This window comes from Gracilinanus agilis, chromosome 1, assembly GCF_016433145.1.
Source record: "Gracilinanus agilis isolate LMUSP501 chromosome 1, AgileGrace, whole genome shotgun sequence".
Taxonomy (NCBI): domain Eukaryota; kingdom Metazoa; phylum Chordata; class Mammalia; order Didelphimorphia; family Didelphidae; genus Gracilinanus; species Gracilinanus agilis.
Genome location: NC_058130.1, coordinates 3,976,637 through 3,993,721, shown reverse-complemented (window position 1 = coordinate 3,993,721; position 17,085 = coordinate 3,976,637).

Sequence of the window (17,085 nt, the reverse complement as noted above, 5' to 3'; positions counted from 1 at the left end):
AAGAGAGGAGAGGAGAGGAAGAGAGGAGAGAAGAGGAGGGGAGGGGAGGGGAGGAGAGGACAGGAGAAGATAGTGAGAAGAGATGGTTGAGCAGCTATTATATGAAAACAGGATGGGATGATAGGACCTTGGGTAGGGGAGTTCAGGACAGGGAAAACTTGGGTGTGTTAACAGGCAGCAGGGGAAGCATCTCAGTTATCAGCATACAGAGATTATTGGGGCCAAGCAGCTCAGGGAAGACTCTGGGGAGATGGGAGGACCCTTGAAGAGTGAGGAGGATTAGGCTCAGAGCAGAGGTAAGCGATGGCCTTCCTTCTAGGGGAAATGAATAGGTGCAAACCTATGGGGGCCTGAATGTGCCTGAGATACTAGGGGAGCCTGAGGATCCCAGCCTGAGGGAGGCAAGGCTGGGGTAGGGCAGGTTACAGGTAGCTGTAAAAGTCAGGGAAAATGCCAGCTGGGTCACTGCCAGAAGTAGGCAGATCTAACCCATCCTTCTTTTTTTCTAGACCAGTCATGGTGGCACGATCAAGATCTGTTCAATCCCTGTTCTGGACAAGATCTGTCAGAAGATCGAACAGTAAGTGTGGTGTCTCTGCCTCCCTGAGTTCATGTCCTTGACTTCATTTCCAATTGGTTTGGTTTTTTCCCAGCATCCTTCAGAGTCAGAAGACCCTTTGGGATCTTCTCATTCAACCTCCTAGTTTTACGAATGAGAAGACCAATGCTGGTGGGTGGAGAGGAGGGTGTCTCACACGTACACCCAGATCGCACCACTACCTGGACCTAGAAACAGCTTCCAGTCCATGGAACTCTCCAGCCAGCCTCTGCCTGCCTGTTTGGCAGTAAGCTTGGGAGGGGGTCTGTGTTGGTCAAGGTTGACCTTGACTCGGTGGAGTTAGTTGGCCAGCAAGTCAAATATCAGCCAAGAAGCGGCCGTACTTAAGAACCGCAATGGAGTCATCTGTTTCAGTCTTTTGGGTACATATTCTTAAGCAGGGCACTGAGTGAATTGGGGATGGCTGGGTTTGGCCTGCCAGAAAGAATGCTGGGCCCATTTCTGGACAAAAAGATCAGGCGAGGGGAAAAACCAACCTCTCCCCACTGATTACCGAGGGCCCAGTGAGGACCCATCTTGAAGGATGGGGGGAGGACGGGCCCAAGGACGAGATGTGTCCGGTCTAGAGCCGGGACCAGGGCCGGGGGAGGAATTCTATAAAATGGCGACTCGAGAAAGACTTGGCTGCCACATTCAAATGGATATTCTGGGACTTCGAGGAGGCTCACCCAAGCCGAGCAACAGGCCTGGGTGTCTCCTGGGCTCGGGGGCCCTCAGGGCCCAGAAGAAGAGTCTAAGGGTGGAACAGGACCTCGGAGTGAATCCTCTCCTGCATCACCTCCACTTACACAGGCAGAAATTGAAGCCAAATTGAGGTGCTGATTATAAAGGCCACAGCACTTAGTGGCCCCATTGTGAGTTATTGTAATGATCAGCATCACATAGGAAAGAAGCCCAGAAGGAACTGGTTCCGAGCTAGAGAGCTGAGGCTGGAAAGTTGCCCTGAAGAGTTAGCACATGCATGTGTGCGTGTGCTTATGTTGTGTGAAGCGCTTTATTGATGGCATCTGATCTTCACACTAACCTTGTGAAATCGAGGCTATTATCTTCATTTTTATAGGTGAGGAAACTGAGGTAGGCAGCCGTTAAATGACTTGTCCGGAGTCAAGCAGCTCAATCCTGTCTGAAGCAGGATCGGAACTCAGAGCCTTGTGTCTCCAAGGGCACCTCTATGCACTAAGTGCCCCACCCTTGGGACAGGCTGGACTCTGGCCTCAGCCAATGGAGATCTGACGGGTTCTTAAGCCATTTGGAAAGCCCCAAGAACTGTCCGAGAGCCGTTGCTGACCAGGCAGGGGGAAGGGGGGGAGAGGGTGGGGCAGAGAAGGCCAGACAGAGGGAAGAGACAGAGAGAAAGAGGAGGACACAGAGACAGAAGAAAGAGAGATAAGACAGACAAGACAGAGAAGAGACAGAAATGAGGCAGAGAGAGAGACAAAGAGAAGGAGACAGATGAGGCAGAGACAGGCAGAAGGAAAAAAGATAAGACAGAGGCAGAGATAAGACAGAGAGAAGAGATAGAGATGAGGCAGAGACAGAAGAAAGAGGAGAAACAGGAGAGAGAGACAGAGAGAGACAGAGAGAGAAGGGGCGACTAGGGGATGTGAGCCTGGACGTGCACGGTTTTGGGGGGAGCCCCCGGCCCCTGACGTGGGAGCACTGTTTTTCCAGTCTCAGAATGGTTGCCTTGGCCCCTCGTGACCATGACAATGTTCTGCTCTTTGGTCCTAGCCTTCTAGACACCACGCTGCCTTTGGAAGACGCAGATGGGGACAAGTACAGCATCTTCCCAGTGAGTATGAGGCCAGAGCCCACAGCCCAGCGCCAGGCGTGTCGTCCTTTCTGCCAATCCCTCTTCTTGGGGCAATCCGCCTGGATTTACTGTACTCGAATGGGAGTTGCATTTGGTCAAAGATTCCTCCTGAAGCTCTTTCAGAAGGTCTGGGGGCAGCTAGTGTATTGAGAGCCAGGCTTTGAGACAGAAGGTCTTGGGTTCAAATCTGGCTTCAGATGCTTCCTCCCTGTGTGATCCTGGACAAGACCCTTAGCCTCACTGCCTAACCCTTACAAGTCTTCTGCCTTGGAATGAATTCATATACAATACTGATTCCAAGACACAAAGTAAGGGCTTACAAAAAGGTCTGGCCATCCATTAGTCAGTCAATCGCCCTCATTTAGTGAATGTCCGCTCTGGGCCAGCCCAGGGCCTTCACCATCACCACTGGCAAAAAGATTTCAAGACATGTATGAAACCCTCTAGAAACCCTTTATAAACCTCTCTTTTGAGCCTCTCAACAGCCCTGGGAGATCAGCACCACAGATATGTCCCCCTTTTCCAGATAAGAAAACGAAGGGAGAGAGAGATGAAATTACCTTTCCAGGGTCATAAGTGACAGAGGTAGGATTTGAACTCGGGTTTCATGACCTCAAGTTCGGCTCCTCTTTCATAGGCTGGTACAAATAGTCCGAAAGACGACAGAATCTCTGATTTTCTTAGACAACCTCATGAAACTTGGCATAATTCTCAGACAATTCATTTTAGCTTCAGAATCAGCCCAGGCCATTTCGCATGCTTCCCAGGGATGGGGTGTCTTCAGGAAGCAAATAAGCAAGCAGCGAGCGTCCAAAGCCACCAAGTGTCCAGCCCTGTGATGGCCACGTGCCGGGCCAGCTTGGACCTTCCTCCCTTGCTACCTCCGAGTCCCTTTGAAGGGTGCCATCCCCAGCTGAACTTCTTGTTCACCAGACGGGTCTAGGGCTGACTCGAGCAGCCTCCTTGAAGCGCTGGTGGGAAGAGAGCAAGAAAGGGGCTGGCCCTGGGCTCTATGGCAGCATTTCCACCCCCAGGGCCAGGGGCCTTGCAGGACAGGAGAGAGAATTGCAGCTGACGTGAGTCCCATTACAGGGATGGCACGTGGCCGGGATGAGGCTGGACTTGGCCGAGAGAGAGATTCAGTGCAGCCTCGCCAAGATGGCCAGGAGCCTTGAATCCAAGCCCCGTTTGCTCCGGCGGCAGGCCTTGGGGGTGTCTCTTTGGGAAGACTCAGGGCTAGGACAGCTGAAGGCCCGGCATGAGGAAGAAGGAGGAGCTTGGCTGTGCTCAGCCCCAGGAAGAGTGGGGTCAAGGGTGGGGGAATGGCCGAAAGGCGGGTCTCGTGTCCAGGGCAGGAAAGCCTTCCTGAGAACAAGAGCCCTCACAGAGGGGAACGATTGGCCAGGAAAGGCCCAAGTTCCCCTTCTTGAGCAAAGGCTGGTGGCCCTTGGTCGGGTCCTTGCTCAGGCCCATGTTGGATCAGAAGCCTCTGAGGGCCCTCCAGCTCCCGGCCTCCATGGCCAGGTCACAGCGAGAATATCTGAGCATGGCGCGGGGCGGGCTGACTGACCCCAGACCGTCTCTGCGTTTCAGACTCTGAGAGGCTTTCACTGGAGAGGACGAGACTGCAATGACAGAAACAAGAATATCTATCCGGGCCGACGGTAACTCTCTCCCACAAAGGGGGCTCCTGCGCTCCCAGCCCTCCTCCTCCACAAATTCTCTCTGATGGCAAGGAGTGTCCACTGGGAGGCGGGGGATCCCCACTGCCCAAATCAAGTCCTTAGTCCCCTGAAAGGGTCTGTGTCTTGGGGCTCTGTTCAGGTGTCCTTAAGCATGAGAGCTGTTGGAGAGCCAAGACACCCCCTCAGTCTTCCTCATGCCTCCCTGGCCCTGGTGCAGGGGACAGATGGCATCCTCCTTCCAGACTCTTCCAAGCCCACCAGGACCAAGCAGACATGGCATTGGGCCATGCCTCAGGCTGTGTCTGCCTAGCACTCAAGCAGATTTAGGGCTGGACAGGACCACAGGGGACTAGTAAGTCTGATGCCTTCATTTTAGAGTTCAGGAAACTGAGGCACAGAGAGATCAGGTGATTTACCCAGGACGGCTTTAAAATGGCCAGCTGCTATGGACCACTGCAGGCACCCCCTCATGGCATAGATCCAGATTAACACATGGCTCATCTCTAGATCATGTCCTAAGATGGGGGGAGGGGGAGATGGGGTCCTCAGAATGTACCTGGCTCAATGCCGGGCACTGCTGTCGACCACAAAGATGACTAGAATTACGGAGCCGGTCAGGCCTCAGCTCTCATCATCCCCCTTGTGTCCAGAGTCAGGCCATGTGAGTGTACCTGCTTCCATGGTCCATGGCTTCCCTACACATCTGGGTTCCAAACAAACAAAAGCTAATGGCCCCTCTCTTTGGGGAATGTCTTGATTTTCCTTTGGGGACCCCGTCCATTCAGACAATTAATGGCCATTCTGGTGTTTCCTTTTCAGCCCAGACAACTGGGATGCACAGCACGATTCCAACTGCAATGGCATTTGGGTAAGCAACACAGACATGACAGACTCAGTCAGATCTCTTACGGAAGTCCCAGCACCTTGTATCACTGGCATCTGCCTGAGCTGCCTGCCAACACAGCTGCCCCACGAGGAAGTTGGTCTGCTTTACATTTGGTTTATCCTTAAGTTGTGCTGGCTTCCAGAGGGAGTGTGGTACAGTAAGAAGGACACTTGGACTTCCTCATCTGAAAAATGAGAGAATTCAAGGTCCCAACTGTTATGGATAAAATCCTGCAACCATGTTTTCATGGGTTGCAAGCTGGCAGTTGCCAATATAGAACACAGAACCTGGCAGAGGACCCAGGCCGGGTGCCAGGGTGACAATTTTAGTGAGGGTATAAAAGGGGGTCCCCAGACCCCTGTCTTGACTTCTGGCTCTGATCTTCAGGGTTAGGGAGGAAAAGGGTGGTCTGGGTGGTTCTGGGTAGATTCTTTAGATAGGTAGGAACAACTACCATAGCTAGCCAATTTCAACAGCTCACTGGCAGACCCAACAACCCTTATTATAAACAAGTGACAAATTCTACCTTCAAGACATCACCATCTGACCCAGGGCTTTCTAGCCCTGGGTCATCAACCAAGAGTATCAGAGCTGAGATTACCCTCAAGGAATTCTTATACTACTGCACCTTGAGAAGACCTTTCAGTATTTCCTAAAGTAGTTTAGTGATATTATTTATTCAAGATCTTGGCTTATCTCACCCACTTTCCAACTCCCCTTTACCTGATCCATATTGTTACCAATAAGCTCATTTAACCTTCAAGCTTAAAGATCTTTGAAGTCATTGCCTTTACCTTTACCAAAGGCCAAGTAACATCAGCAGTCAGATCAGTTGACAAAGTTTATTAAATAGTTAGGTTCAAGAAGTGCCAGCTTCCTTCCTGGTGACCACAACAACTGTCCAATAGAATTGTTTCCATCTCCCAGGGCAGAGGCAGAGAATCCTGATCTTAAAGGAGTCTTGGCTTCACTAGTGAGAGGCGTTCATCTGCCTCTCAAACAGCTTAGGTTCAGGACCCCTGATACATATACCAACTTCTACTCCTGCCTGGAGGCTCCTTGGACTGGCCTAATACCATCTATCACTCTTCCCCCTGCATTACAGCAAGTTCCTTGCATTACAGTTAGATCCATACTACAGTTTGGCGAGCCAGGTAGGGAACTTAGTCCTGAGGCTATGAGATGTTTCTTTTCCAAGAAATCTCATCCTGAAACACATATGATCCTCAAGCAATGGGGATAAAAAAGCAGAAGTGAAATAGTTAATTCCTCTTCCTGGGCACTTACATTCAGCTGGGAGATCTGCTGATCAATACATTTTCAAGTTGAGCCAGAAATCACCACCACCACCACCCTTCCAAACAGCAGCAGCAGCTCAAGACATCCACCTGCCCCAGGACTGTGTTCTTCCCTGGAAAGCCTCCTAGTGCTTTGCCCATTCTTCACACTTTCTCACGAATGACCAACAGCTGACCTACAGCACTCTTCTGGCCACCTGCAGTATCCTGGGGCATAATTCCTCTGAGCCTGAACACTGGAGCACATTGAAAGTAGCTAGAACCTTTCCTACAAAATCCTCTCCTAGTCTGAGTTTCTACTTCCTTTGATTACATTGTCCTCCCTCCTATTCTCCTTGGGGAAGAAGGAAGGAAAATGAAATGTCATTCTTTTTTGGTCATCTGCTAAGCGCCCACCAACCTACACAGTGTCTACACAGTGATACTCCCTCCAGCTTCTTGGTGGTATTGTTCTGAGCAGAGATTTAAAGAGAACTGAGTACTTGCTGGCTGTACTTGGCAATTTTCACAAGCCAATGCTCATTCTGGCCTTTAGAACCCCTGAAAATACTGGTCTAGGGTCTCTCTTGACGTGTGTGCCATTCCTGGATTACATACCTCTACTTACACATTTGTATGAGTTCTCTAGAAAGCTGGGCTTAACAAAGAGCTCCTTGTGTAGCCACATCCCTTTTTTTAAGATACTTTCCCTTTGCTACCCTAACTGAAAACTTCTTTTCTAATTCTCACCTGACACCTTCTCTGGAGCTCTTCTCCCAATCCCCACGAAATAGCAGCAGAAATAGCAACAAGTAGCCACTCCTCCCCCTCAGAGCTCTAGATTTAACCCTGAGTGGCTAGAGTTTATCTTCTAATGCTAAAACGCATGAGCTCACTCTCAGGTGCCCCCCATATCCCATGACTATCTGTTGATGTCAATTGGTTAGCCAGACTTAATTAGCTTTGAGGAAGAGGCATTGACTAGAGTGATATAATAAGAACAGTTGGTACAAAGATCCTTTCCACCTTCTCCCCCACCAAAATAATCTATGACCCATTCTCCTAGGGGAAGGTGGACTCATACTTAAGGAGTGGGGGGAGGGGCGGGCAAAAGGATGGCTAACAACTTTGGGTCATTGAAAGTCTTTTCTCCCTTTGAAGAGTGCTCTGAAGTTCCCCTTAGGTTGGGTGCAGATTCCTATGAGTTCCTTGTAAAATCCTAAAGCTGGCTTTTCCTTAGGGCGTAGAGTTTCTCTGGCTCCTGTTGCCACTGCTGGTCCAGGTACACTGCCAGGACATCAATGAGAAGTTCCAAGCCCTCTTACCTCCCAAAGCTCACAAAGTCCTCCTCTAATCAAGAGGGAAAGGAGGGAAGGAGACTGAGAAGCAGATAAGGGCTCTCCTGCTCTCCCTGCCCCTTCCCAAGTAATTCTTTCTCAGGGGTTAGTGACAATAACTCTCTGCTCCTCTCCCTGGCCCAAGGTTCTCCTCCAAGGCCCAGCTTCTGAATTCACTTGCTATTTTATACCAAGCCCACAGTTGGCAGCTAGGTCTCACCCAAACAAAATACACTTCGTATGCCACATCACTCTACTCCATCCAATGGGTCTCAAGGACTTCAAAATTGGTCAAGTACTTCTTATATCTCAAGACTTTGAATGAATGAATGAATGAATGAATGAATGAATGAATGAATGAATGAATGACTCATTCAATAGAGACACTTTGGACATGTTCACATCTAGTTCACAATTCTTTGTTTCATCAATGTGCAATTATCTGCTAATCTCTTGATTTCTTCCTTAACAGGGTATAGATCCAAAAGACGGCATTCCGTATGAGAAGAAATTCTGTGAAGGTACATCTTTCTCTCCATTGGCTTATTCTAGTCTGTTCTGTGCATTCTGAACTAGATCAAGATAGCTAGCCATCTCTGAGCAGTGACAGCAAAGACAAAATGGCTCTTTCAATGTAAATGTCATCCCCAAACCCACTGGAGTGGGACTCCCTGACCTGGCCTGTGTGAAGGGCAGGAGCTGTTGCCAAGAGCAGAAGAAAGAAGAGCTCTTCAGTCTTCTCTTCAGGTACTTCGGGCACTTTGGGCTTCCAGCTTTGAGAGGGAAGATGACTGAGGCCAACCCCACTTCAGGATGCTGAAGGAAACAACTCTGGGAAGACATGATGGAGCCTGAAGGAGGAAGAATGTGAAGGGCAAGAATTTCCTTTAAGTCTATCCGTATATTTCCAGTTCAGGAGCCAATCAAAAGTGGCATTGTGACCAGTAGGAAATAGAAGATACCTGTGCCTACTCTGAAGTGAGGGGAAGGGCCTTTCGGGAATGGAGCCCCTATGGGGTGCTGCATGGACAAAATAAATACCAGCTGAATGGGTGGGCATTAACAATTGGGGGAATCAGGAAAGGAAGGCACTTGAAGGAGGCGGAGCTACAACTGAGCCTCAGAGAGAGTGAAAAATTCCCAGAGTGAAAGTTACAGATGGACAGGATTCCCAGCTTGCAAGTCAGAGTAGAGAAATGAGGTTATCTACAGGAAATAGCAAATAAGCCATTTACTTCAGAAGCAGAGTGATAAAGAGTGGGCTAATGGGGAATGCCAGTGGGGAGTAATCCAGGATTATTCTGGGGAAATCATCTGGATTCAGATTGAGGCAGCTCTCCAACGCCAAAGAGAGGAATTTAGGTTTAGTTCAGAGAGAGGAGTCACGAAGCTCACCGAGCAGTGGATGGCGTGTCAGAACGGGGCTTTATGGAAATCTCTTTGGGATGGGTGTAGGATGGACTGGAAAGGGGAGTGACTGGAGGCAGGAGAGCAGAAGGTTATTGCCATAGTCCTGGTTAGAGGCAAGGAGAGTCCAGAATAAGGCCGTGGTTGTCTAAATAGAGGAGGCTGGATGAGAGAGACTCTATCAAGGTGAAATGGATCAGAACCGGCGCCGTATTGGACATGTGGGACGAAGGAGAGAGCAGTCTTGAGGATGACTTCCAGATGGCAGTCCTGAGCTGCTGGAAGGGTAGCAGTGCCCTTGACAGAAATAAGGAGAACATTCGGAGGAGGGCTGAGTTGGGAGGATATCTAGCGCTGCTTTGTACTTGAGCGTTTGAGAACGGCTGGAACATCTAGGTGGCAACGTCAGGCAGGCAGTAGGTGATGTGAGCAGGGAGCCCAGGCTAGAGATGACGTCTGGAAATCTGGGAACTGTAGGCAAGAGATGATCATTGAATCTGTGGGAACCGATGAGATCAGAGAGAAGGTTTAGAAAGAAGAAGACGGCCCAGGACAAGATAGAGCTTCAGCCATGTCTATGCCCAAGTGCCTCCGAGGGACCACATTTCAACTGGCAAGGATGTGGCCTAAAGGAAGAGTCTGCCCTGGCTCAGGTGGACAGCCCTCCATTTCCTGGCCACATTCTTCCCTCTTTACCTTGGGGGGACAGCCCATGGGATGGTGTGCTTCTCCAAGGTCACCCAAAGTCAGATGAGAGGCTCCTGGCTTATCTCCCCAGGCTGGGAGCAGGGCTCGGGGTTCAAAGGAGCAGAAGAAAATAACTGCCTGCTAATTGAAAAATTAAACTAAATTACACTTTAAAAGAGTTCTACTCAGGGAGATCCGAGGCAGTCTCTTAATGGCCCCCACATGGCCATCTCTAGCCAGATGCCAGCCTAGACTAGTTTCGCTTGCATAATCCAGGTCTTTGTATGGACCAGTGTGCTTGGGATGGGGAAAAAGCTCCAGGAGAGTCTGGAGATCCTCCCCTACAGAAATGGGCCATTTCTTTCTCCAATGAGGAATTTTCAGCACTGAGCATTAGGGCATAATCCTGGGTTCGGGTGAACTCAGTTTCCTTCTGTAAGAGGGCTGGCCTGGGTGGCCTCTACTGGCCCTTTAATCCTTGACAGTGTGATTTGTTATATGAGAAAGCTTTCCTCAACCATGATGACGGGTGGCTATTTGTATTTGAGGGCCCAAGACACACCTGGAGGATTGGATCACCTTCTAGAGCTAGAAGGGCCCTCAGAGGCTGCCTACTTCAATGATCTTGTTTTTACAGAAGAAGAAACCGAGGCCCCAGAAAATGGAATATTTTGTCCAAAGTTACCCAAGCAGTGTTGTAGTTGGAATTCAAGCCCAGGTTCTTTGCCCCAGAGGCCACAGAAAAGCATTAATTACCCCCAAGCCCTATACACCTCTGTTTGGTTGGAGCACGATTCCGATGGGCAGGCTCTGGATCATGAGTCTTTCCTAGCTACAGAAAGAGGCCCTGAGTATACTGGGGAGGGGGGGGGGGCTTTCTTGCTGCCCAGTCTGGAGACTTCACATACCCAGAGCACAGAGATGATACTAATGAATTGTCCTCCATAGGTTCAGAAGCCAAGGGCCTCATCGTCCTGGGGGACTCGGCAGCAGCCCATTTCCACATTCCCCCAGAGTGGCTGATAGCAGCACACATGTCTGTGGTAAGTACTGCCTGGGGTGCTCCTGACAACTGTCTCCTCCTTTGTCCCCCACCCCTAAGTCAGAGTTTGGGGAAATCTTTCCCCTTCTGCTACCCATCCCTGCCAATCAAATAATCAGCATTTAAAAAGCAACTACAACATTCCAGGCACTCTGATAAGTGCTGGGGATACAAAAACATTAAAAGGACTCAGGAGAGCCAGGGGCAATTCCTAAAGTAATTGGCAAACTTGAAAGTACTACAGACATGTCAGATATGATGAGTTTCTTTCAGGGTCAATGAGAGTCTTGCCTAATTAGGCAAGTGGCATCAATGTCGACTATAGCAGTAACCATGGCAGGGACACTTACAAGCTAGACTATAGCAATGGCATCACAGACCATAGTAGTGACACTGATCAGTTCAGTGGCATCATTGACCAAAGCAGTTACATTGACAATAGCAGTAACATCATTGATCTTAGCAATAACATTGACCAGATCAGTGACATTGACCAGAACAATGACATCATTGATATTGACCAAAGCAGTTAAATTGACAATATCAGTGACACCATTGAACATAGCAGTGATATTGACCAAAGCAGTTATGTTGACAATAGCAGTGACATTGACCAAAGGAGTTACGTTGACAATAGCAGTGACATCATTGACCATAGCAGTGACATCATTGACCAGGACAATGACATCATTGACCATAGCAGCGACGTTGACCAGGACAATGACATCATTGTCCAAAGCAGTTACATTGACAAAAACAGTGACATCATTGACCATAGTAGTGACATTGACCAGGACGATGACATCATTGACCATAGCAGTGGCATTGACCATAGCAGTGATATTATTGACTATAGCAGTGACATTGACAAGGACAATGACATCATTGACCATAACAGTGATATTGATCAAAGCAGTTACATTCACAAAAGCCATTGACCATAGCAGGGACATTGAGCAGGATAATGAAATTATTGACCATAGCAGGGACACTGAGCAGGACAATGACATCATTGACCATAGCAGTGACATTGATCAAAGCAGTTGCATTAACAATAACAGTGACATCATTGACCATAGCAGTGACATTGACCAAAGCAGTTATATTGACCATAGCAGTGATGACATTGACAAGGACAATGACATCATTGACCATAGCAGTGGCATTGACCAAAGAAGTTACGTTGACAATATCAGTGACATGATTGATCATAGCAGTGACATTGAACATGAAAATGACATCATTGACCATAGCAGTGACATTGACGATAACATTGACATCATTGACCATAGCAGTGATATCCTTGACCAGGACAATGACATCATTGACCAAAACAGTTATGTTGACAATAGCAGTGACATCATTGACCATAGCAGTGACATTGACCAAAGCAGTTATGTTGACAGTATCAAAGACATTGACCAAAGCAGTTGCGTTGACCATAGCAGTGACATCATTGACCATAGCAGTGGCATTGACCATAGCAGTGACATCATTGACCATAGCAGTGACATTGACAAGGACAATGAAATCATTGACCATAGCAGTGACATTGACCATAGCAGTGATATAATTGACTATAGCAGTGATAACATTGACCAGGACAATGACATCATTGACCATAGTAGTGACATTGACCAAAGCAGTTACATTGACAATATCAGTGACATCATTGACCATAGCAGTGACATTGACCATAACGATGACATCATTGACCATAGCAGTGACATTGACTATAGCAGTGACACCATTGACCATAGCAGTGACATTGACCATGATGATGACATCATTGACCATAGCAGTGACATTGACGATAGCAGTGACATCATTGACCATACCACTGATATCCTTGACCTGGACAATAACATCATTGCCCAAAGCAGTTATGTTGATAATAGCAGTGACATCATTGACCATAGCAGTGACATTGACCATAGCAGTGATATAATTGTCTATAGCAGTGACATTGACCAGGACAATGACATCATTGACCATAGCAGTGACATTGACCAAAGCAGTTACGTTGACAATAGCAGTGATATCATTGACCATGACAATGACATCATTGACAAAACCAGTGACATTGACCATAGAAGTGATATCATTTACTATAGCAGTGACATTGACCAAGACAATGGCATCATTGACCAAAGCAGTTACGTTGACAATAGCAGTGACATCGTTGACCATAGCAGTGATATCATTCACTATAGCAGTGACATTGACCAGGACAATGACATCATTGACCATAGCAGTGACATTGACCAAAGCAGTTACGTTGACAATAGCAGTGATATCATTGACCATGACAATGACATCATTGACAAAACCAGTGACATTGACCATAGAAGTGATATCATTTACTATAGCAGTGACATTGACCAAGACAATGGCATCATTGACCAAAGCAGTTACGTTGACAATAGCAGTGACATCGTTGACCATAGCAGTGATATCATTCACTATAGCAGTGACATTGACCAGGACAATGACATCATTGACCATAGCAGTGACATTGACCAAAGCAGTTACATTGACAATATCAGTGACATGATTGACCATAGCAGTGACATTGACCATGACGATGACATCATTGACCATAGCAGTGACATTGATGATAGCAGTGACATCATTGACCATACCAGTGATATCCTTGACCAGGACAACGACATCATTGCCCAAAACAGTTATGTTGACAATAGCAGTGACATCATTGACCATAGCAGTGACATTGACTGGGATAATGACATCATTGACAATAGCAGTGATATTGACCAAAGCTGTTACGTTGACAATACCAGTGACATTGTTGACCATAGCAGTGACATTGACCAAAGCAGTTACATTGACAATAGCAGTGACATCATTGACCATAGCAGTGACATTGACCATGGCAGTGGTATCATTGACTACAGCAGTGACATTGACCAAAGCAGTTATCTTAACAATAACAGTGACATCGTTGACCATAGCAGTGACATTGACCAGGACAATGACATCATTGACCATAGCAGTAACATTGACCAAAGCAGTTACATTAACAATAACCGTGACATCGTTGACCATAGCAGCGACATTGACCAGGACAATGACATCATTGACCATAGCAGTGATACTGACCAAAGCAGTTACATTGACAATAGCAATGACATTGACCATGGCAGTGGTATCATTGACTATAGCAGTGACATTGACCAAAGCAGTTATCTTGACAATAGCAGTGACATCATTGACCATAGCAGTGACATTGACCAGGAAAATGACATCATTGACCAAAGCAGAGACATTCAGCATAGCAGTGACATCATTGACCATAGCAGTGACATTGACCGGGACAATGACATCATTGACCATAGCAGTGACATTGACCAAAGCAGTTACATTGACAATAGCAGTGACATCATTGTACATAGCAGTGATAACATTGACCAGATCGGTGACATTAACCAGGACAATAAGATCATTGACTTTAGCAGTGATATCATCAACCATGACAATGACATCATTGACCATAGCAGTGACATTAACCAAAGCAGTTATGTTGACAATTGCAGTGACATCACTGACCAAAGCAGTGACTTTGACAATAGCAGTGACATCATTGACCATAGCAGTGACATCATTGACCATAGCAGTGACATTGACCAGGACAATGACATCATTGACCAAAGCAGTTACGTTGACAATAGCAGTGACATCATTGACCATAGCAGTGACATTGACCAAAGCAGTTATGTTGACAATAGCAGTGACATCATTGACCATAGGAGTGACATTGACAAGGACGATTACATCATTGACCGTAGCAGTGACATTGGCCATAGCAGTGATATCATTGACTATAGCAGTGACATTGACCAAAACAATGACATCATTGACAATAGCAGTGATATTGACCTAAGAAGTTACATTGACAATAGCAGTGACATTGTTGACCATAGCAGTGACATTGACCAGGGCAATGACATCATTGACCATAGCAGTGACATTGACCATAGCAGTGATATCATTGACTATAGCAGTGATGTTGACCAGGACAATGACATCATTGACCATATCAGTGATATCTACCAAAGCGGTTGTGTTGACAATAGCAGTGACATCATTGACCATAGCAGTGAAAACATTGACCAGATCAGTGACATTGACCAGGACAATGACATCATTGACCATAGCAGTGACATTGACAATAGCAGTGATGTAAATGACCAGGACAATGACATCATTGACCTTAGCAGTGACATTGACCATAGCAGTGACATTGACCAGGACAATGACATCATTGACCATAGCAGTGACATTGACCAAAACAGTTACATTGACAATAGCAGTGACATCATTGACCATAGCAGTGACATTAACCAAAGCAGTTATGTTGACAATTGCAGTGACATCATTGACCAAAGCAGTTACTTTGACAATAGCAGAGACATCATTGACCGTAGCAGTGATATCATTGACTATAGCAGTGACATTGACCAGGACAATGACTTCATTGACCATAGCAGTGACATTGACCAAAGCAGTTATATTGACAATAGCAGTGACATTGACGATAGCAGTGATATTATTGACCAGGACAATGACATCATTGACCAAAGCAGTGACATTGACCATAGCAGTTACATTGACAATAGCAGTGACATCATTGAGCATAGCAGTGATATCATTGACCAGGACAATGACATCATTGACCAAAGCAGTGACATTGACTATAGCAGTGATATCATTGACTATAGCAGTGACATTGACCAGGGCAATGACATCATTGACCATAGCAGTGACATTGACCAAAGAAATTGTGTTGACCGTAGCAGTGACATCGACCAGGATCATGATGTCATTGACCATAGCAGTGATATCATTGACCATAGCAGTTACATTTACAAGGACAATGACATCATTGACCTTAGCAGTGACATTGACAATAGCAGTGATATCATTGACCAAGACAATGACATCATTGACCATAGCAGTGACATTGATCAGGACAATGACATAATTGAACAAAGCAGTTACTTTGACAATAGCAGTGACATCATTAACCATAGCAGTGACATTGACAAGGACGATAACATCATTGACCATAGCAGTGATATCATTGACTCTAGCAGTGACATTGACCAGGACAATGACATCATTGACAATAGCTGTGATATTGATCAAAGCAGTTACGTTGACAATAGCAGTGACATGGGTGAACATAGCAGTGCCATTGACCAAAGCAGTTATGTTGACAATAGCAGTGACACTGACCATAGCAGTGACATTGACTAGGACAATGACATCATTGACAATAGCAGTGACATTGACCATAGCAGTAATATCATTGACAATAGCAGTGACATGGACCATAGCAGTGATATCATTGACTATAGCAGTGACGATGACCAGGAAAATGACATCATTGACCATAGCAGTGATATAGACCAAAGCTATTGTGTTGACAATAGCAGTGACATCATTGACCATAGCAGTGACATTGACCAGAACAATGACATCATTGACAATAGCAGTGATATTGACCTAAGAAGTTACGTTGACAATAGCAGTGACATTGTTGACCATAGCAGTGACATTGACCAGGGCAATGACATCATTGACCATAGCAATGACATTGACCATAGCAATGACATTGACCATAGCAGTAATATCATTGACAATAGCAGTCACATTGACCAAAGCAGTGATATCGACCAAAGCAGTTGAGTTGACAATAGCAGTGACATCATTGACCACAGCAGTGATATTGATCAGGACAATGACAAAATTGACCTTAGCAGTGACATTGACCAAAGCAGTTACATTGACAATAGCAGTGACATGATTGACAATAAAAGTGACATTGACCATAGTAGTATCATTGACTATAACAGTGAAGTTGACAAGTACAATGACAACATTGACAAAAGCAGTGACATCATTGACCATAGCAGAGACATTGACCAGGACAATGACATAATTGATCAAAGCAGTGACATTGACTATAGCAGTGATATCATTGACTATACCAGTGACATTGACAAGGACAATGACATCTTTGACCATAGCAGTTACATTGACAATAGCAGTGACATTGACCAAGATCATGACGTCATTGACCATATCAGTGACATTGATGAGGACAATGACATAATTAACCTTAGCAGTGACATTGACCAAAGCAGTTACATTGACAAAAGCAGTGACATCGTTGACCATAGCAGAGACATTGACCAGGACAATGACATCATTGATCAAAGCAGTGACATTGACTATAGCAGTGATATCATTGACTATACCAGTGACATTGACAAGGACAATGACATCATTGACCATAGCAGTGACATTGA